Here is a 6000-nt window from a genome sequence, read left to right on the forward strand (position 1 = left end):
GACAAAGGTGAATTTGAATTTGTTTAGGGTTGTAAGAAGCTGTGGCTCTTTTATTTATGTTCACCAGTCTAATTCTGTTGCCAAATTTCCTGTGTTTTTAACCAATTTTACAAAATATCTGCACAAGTTTTATTCATTCATACCTCCTTTATATGTTATGTGAACAACTTGAACTGGATCAATGTTTTTGTACCGACCTTAATTTTTTTTGTCTTTTATTGCACTTATTGACATAAGAAGGCCTTAATGCATTATTTAGATGGTTTCAAATTTGCTTTAAATTTCTTTGTTTTCAGTTTTTTTCATACCAATGCATTACATGCTTTTTAGCAGGTGCGCTGACGGTGACAATCGTAAAAGATCATTTTAAATTGCGCATTAGTAGTTTGATTAGTAAAGGAAAATTAAGCAGATGAATGAAAAGGATTGTTTATAGCATAAATATATTTTGTAAATATCTGCTGTGGAACCAGTAGATGTAAATCTGATTAAATAAGAAGTGTCACTTGCTGTCATGTTCATTTGTACATTTTTTATTATAATTTGTTACAAAAGTATGTTATGTACCATATGTAAAATGTTTTTTGAGTCAGGTTATTGAATTTTATGGTCATTGTTTGCTCTACATTTTGAATAAAGTTTTGGAAAAGAATAATCCTGTTATTTTGCAATTATTTTCAAAAGCTTATTGTGACTTGAAAATCAGGGGGTTGCTTTTGAAAGACTCTACTGCATGTACAATGATTGATAACACTAAACTGAGAAAAAGATGAGAATGTTTACAAAGTGGCTTTTTTTTTTAAATCGCATAACCAGTTCTTAAAAAGCTGAACCTAAGGAGCCACTCTGAATATAAAAAAAGTCTTAAGTTGTGCTTTTCATTTCAGGATTTGTCTTCAGAAAAGCCAGAGTTTTCCATGTACCACATGTGGTCTTAATCAGAAATTGTTCAGGATTTTTGTAAAATTCAGTGTTTCTTTTTAGAAAAAAAAAAAAAACAGAAAATCCAGATTCAACAATGCAGGCCGAAGCACAACCATTGTCAAATGTCCTGAACAGAAACACCAAGATCGTGTTAAGACTGACTCAAGATCATAACAGGAAAAGGAGACAATGCCATTGTTAAAAAAGCAGAAAAACATTTATTAAGATGAAAAATAAAGTTAATAAAAAACTACAAAGGAAAGCAAGTGTCAAAATCAGTGGCTTTATGTAAATACATGGATGTGTTGTATGCACATGGAGTGCTATGATCTGAAAACAAAGAAATTTAAATGTGCATCCTAATGAGGAAAATCAGGTTTATAAATGTACCTTCTCTTTGCATATATTCTCCAACACTCTCATTCAGCTGATTGGTTGCATTATTTTCTCATAAATGACTGAAACCTACACATGATCTAAAATAAAAAGGAATCTGACAATAAAAATAAAAATATCGATAACTGATTAAAAAAATATCTAAACAAAAAGATAAATAGTAATAAAAATAACAAGTGTATGGGTTTTTACATGTAATAAAAGTAGGAATTAATTATCGGGTCTAACAAGAAATAAACAGTTAACAGAAAAAATTAGACTGTAGAGGGAACAGAGAAAATATTTAGAAGTAAAAACATTTGCTAGGCTTGTATTGCTTTATCTCAATTTTTGAAAAGCCCCAAAAATGCCAAGTTCAGAAGAAGCTACTATTGTAGTTATCCTTGGGATTGTGCCTGTGTGAGCTTTATTAAATATCACCTACAGCTCTTTTATCACCTCATGTGGCTGCACCTGCGGCGCTCCACATCCTTTCTCAGCAGGTGTCCTGCCCTTGGACCGAGCTGCGCCCCTAGTGACACCTTGACGGGCACGGCTGTTGACCAATGGGAATCGAATCTCGTCTCGGTCTCTATCTTCTTGGAATCTGATTGGTTGCTAGGGGCGGGACCTTGTCGACTCAAGCCGTGGTGCTGTCAGCCGGGGCGGCACGACTCCTGGAGGAGAGAGACGAGGCGAATTGATGAAAACAAGCCACCGAGCATCATAAACAAAGAACTCGTCTCAGGAGATGGCCTTGTAGGCGACCGCGTCGACGAAGAAAAGGTAAAATTTGATTTAAAGCTGAATTAAGGCTGTGTGTGGTGATGTTTCGGTGTTCTGTTGACTACCGAGACAACACAAGACATGTCTTAGTCTAACACTGTCTGCTGTGACTAACAGTCGGAGCGCTGTAGCTATCTAGTTAGCTATACGCTTAGCTGGTTATAGTGGTCTGTACCAATTAAATGAACGAGAAAAAATGTCTGCTTGTTTAAAAAATTGCGCCCTGCTTTGCAGCCCCACACAATGAACAGCACCGCGCTGCTTTGTAAGAGAAATTAGCCAAATAACAGTCAGAAATCGACCGTTGCTTATATTCATAACATAATGGCACAAGACAAGCGTTGCATGTTAGCTGTATTTAAGGCGATTTTAATCATGAAAAATGAATTAAGATTGTTTCGTACGACAATGGAAGAACGTAACATGCAGGTCTCAGAGTTCATCTGGCTGTCTGGTGCCATGTCTGAGGCTCTGTCAGGAATAGGCTGTGGAATAAAAGAGCTGAAATTATAACATAAACCCAGCGAGAAAAGACTTAATGGCTGGGATCAACATGAGCAGCAGAACAGGCTTAGATGCAGCTTATATTAAGGTATAATTCATCCATTCATCCATCCATATTTTTGTTCTTCTGTCTTGTCTGTGTGTGTTTTTTTTCATTTTGTCTTTTTTTGTTTTTGTTTATTTGTTGTTTTTTTTGTAGGTTTGGTTTTTAAAGCCTGACCGCTGCTGGTTGTACTTTTGAGTTTTGATTTATTTTTCTTACTTCATATTTTTACATTTTAAAAATGGGTTAAAATAGACTGAGAACAGGAAAAGTATGGCATTTTAACATGACGTGTATATTCAGGAGTCCTGTTATATTTAGGAAACGGGTAGCTTGGATGTCTTAGGAGAGAAAGTCAGTAAGTATATGAGCATGTATTATTTACATGCACTTCACCTTCACCCAGATARCTACTGTACAGTTGTGGGAATTTTCAGCTCTTAGCGTTCATGTGAATCACATCTATTTGCCTCAGGGAGATTTTTTTTTCTCTTTACACTGCCTCTCTTCTCCCCCTCCTCATCACTCAGCCTTAACCCCCTCCTTATTTCTCCAGCTGTTTGAGACAGCTAGTCAGCAGCACCGCCCCAGTTCACTTCATTGTTCTGTGACTGCCCATAGGCTTTGTGCAAGAAAACCCACATGTGTGTCACAGGCAACACACAGCGCCTCTAACATTCACCAAAACTTTTTTTTATTTTTGCTTTGCATTTTCAACTAAAGTCTTTACAGCCTTACATGCATTTTGTGGCTAAATGTTAAATTTGCATATTACATTTTGGTCAAAAGACGGAGTGCAGAGCAAAGATGAACCTTTTCATATTTTACTCCATTGACAGATGGAGTAAAATAGGTTTTACATCAAGAGACTGAAATTTTCACCTATTCTTTTAGTCTTGCCACAGATTCACAAGGCGATTTAAGTCTGGATTTTGCTAAGGCCATTTTAACAAATGTACATGCTTTGGTGAAGGCCATTTAATGGCAGCAGTTACTGTATGTTTAGGATCATTGTTCTGCTGGAAGGTAGAGCTTCACCTCACCCTCTGCTTGTGTTTAGCTCCATTTATTTTTCTGTCTACTCTGACTAGCTTCCCTATCCCTATTGAAGAAAACCATCTCCACAATATAATGCTGCCACCACCATGTGTCACGCTGGGTATATAGTTATCTTTCAGCAATGGGTTTTAGGCTACTCTCCTAGATCAGATGTGCTAAGTACATGACAAATAGTTTCCCTGTCAACAGATTGTAGATCTCTACACCTCATTTTAGTCTTATTCCGGCTGTCAGTTTATGTGGATGGCCATGCAGAATTTGCTATGTGTGCAGTTGTGCCGTCCTCTTTGTATTTTCAGACAATGGGTTGAGCAGAGCTGTGTGAGAAGTTAAAAGCTTGGGACAATGTCTTGCAACCCAATCCTGCTTTAAACTCCTCCACAATGACCTCCCTGACCTGTCTGCTGTGGTCCTTGGTCTTCGTGATGCTGTTTGTTCTAATGTTCTCCAACAAGCCACTAATGCAGTGGTTCTGAACCTGGGTTCGATCGAACCCCAGGGGTTCGGTGAGTCGGTCTCAGGGGTTCKGMGGAGCCTCTGCCGCGGAGGTAAAGACACACTTGTGTAAAGTCGTGATGAYGCCCCGCTTTGCCATCAYTTGCTGCAGAGGATCACGTTACATTGCTTAGCCAATCAGAGGATCACGTTACATTGTTTAGCCAATCAGTGCTGCGGAGGAGCTCTGATTGAAGGAGCTCCACTCTCAGCATGGATTTGAACTTGTGTCTTTAATTAGGTCAGCAAAACTCACCGTTTTTACCAAATTCTATAGTCTAAATCTGCTCCTTAGTCGCATCTTTTCGGGGTTGCTACTGCCTCTAGTGGCGTGGGGGTGGTAACACAGCTAATATAATTACGTTACTAAATCAGAGTCCCGCAAAGTATTTTGTGTGTCGGCGGGGGGGGATGAGAAGGGTTCGGTGAATGCACATATGAAACTGGGGGGTTCGGTACCTCAAAAAGGTTAAGAACCACTGCACTAATGGCTTCACAGAACAGATGAATTTATACTGCAAGTAAATTACGCAGGTGGAAACTGTTTTGTAGTCGAGCAGGTGCTGATGGTAACTTTATTTAAGTTTGCAACAGTAAAGACAGCTAAAAAATTTTCACACTAATGTTTTACTTTGCAGAATATTTTGAAAGCCATTTATGCTTTTTCTTATGCTTTGCACTACTTTATTTGGTTTATCTTACTTGAAAAATCCAATAAGATATGTAGACATTTGGTTACATAAAGTTACAAAATAAAAAACAACTCAATGGCTGTAAAAAAAAAAAAAGCACCATCCATACATTCTCCATTGACTTAAAAATAGCTCTAGTCCTTTTTGTAATCCAGATAATCCATAATGTGAATGTTTTAAAAAGTCTTAAGACTTATTACAGCCTCATAAACCATAAACAAGGGTCCTTTGATTGGCTTGTCACAATGCCTGTTTTTATCCCTAAAGCTGTTTTTTTGGTCATGTGAATCGATGATACAGTTCTTTTAGAAACTATTTACTTGGGTTTAAGAAGTGCTGCAGTTACAGTTCAGTTTGTAAAAATTCAGAGCAATGTTCAGTATTTTGGTAACATTACTTCATATCTTTTTACCATTGAGAATACTTCATATTTGAAACACAGTTCTAAATGTTCTGTTGTGATTTTTTTTCAAAACATTTTTTCAAACCCTGTTGGAATAGATAAGGAGTAACCCTTGACTGGAGCCTATAACATGAGAGATGAAAATGCCAGTTAGGGATTTCCAGTTGAAATGATAAAAATAATCTTATTAGGCATGACCCCAGCCTTATGGAAGTTTTTTTTTTTTTGCACAATGTTAATTGCATTTATCTCTAATAGGTGTTTGATTGTAGTTCAGTCATAAATGGATGGAAACGGGCMTTTTGGTTGTGTGTGTGAGTGTGTGTTTTTTTCCCCCCTATGTTTGACTTAAACACATTTCAGAGGTTTAGTCCAGCATAAATATGACAATGAACATAAACACGAACCATGCCTGACCTCCCACTCCATCAGCTCGGGTACCTTCCTCAGCTGCTGAACTATCCCATCTTTTCTCGCTGCCATTGTTTCCACAGATACCACTCTGCACCTCACTCCCACAGACTTACATAACCTGGTGATTTTGTCAGATACACACACAAGAACAGGCATAAACAGCAAATTAGAAAGTACCACTCCTGTTGGCTATGGCACCATCATCAACCCACAAAAACACACGCGTACACACGCACGCACCACACGCACGCACCACACACACACACACACACACACACACACACACACACACACACACACACACA

General features: G+C 38.0%; 1 protein-coding gene across 1 annotated transcript in view; it reads left to right on the plus strand.

Annotated features, from left to right (window-relative positions):
* Positions 1-2007: 2007 nt before the first annotated feature.
* fryb (furry homolog b (Drosophila)) overlaps positions 2008-6000 on the plus strand; it is a 59078-nt gene continuing 55085 nt past the window's right edge. Inside the window, exon 1 of the mRNA XM_008427342.1 lies at positions 2008-2085. The gene's annotated coding sequence lies outside the window, so the exon portion shown is untranslated. The remainder of the gene's footprint in view (positions 2086-6000) is intronic.

The sequence above is a fragment of the Poecilia reticulata genome, linkage group LG14 (genome assembly GCF_000633615.1).
Source record: "Poecilia reticulata strain Guanapo linkage group LG14, Guppy_female_1.0+MT, whole genome shotgun sequence".
In the NCBI taxonomy this organism is placed as follows: Eukaryota; Metazoa; Chordata; class Actinopteri; order Cyprinodontiformes; family Poeciliidae; genus Poecilia; species Poecilia reticulata.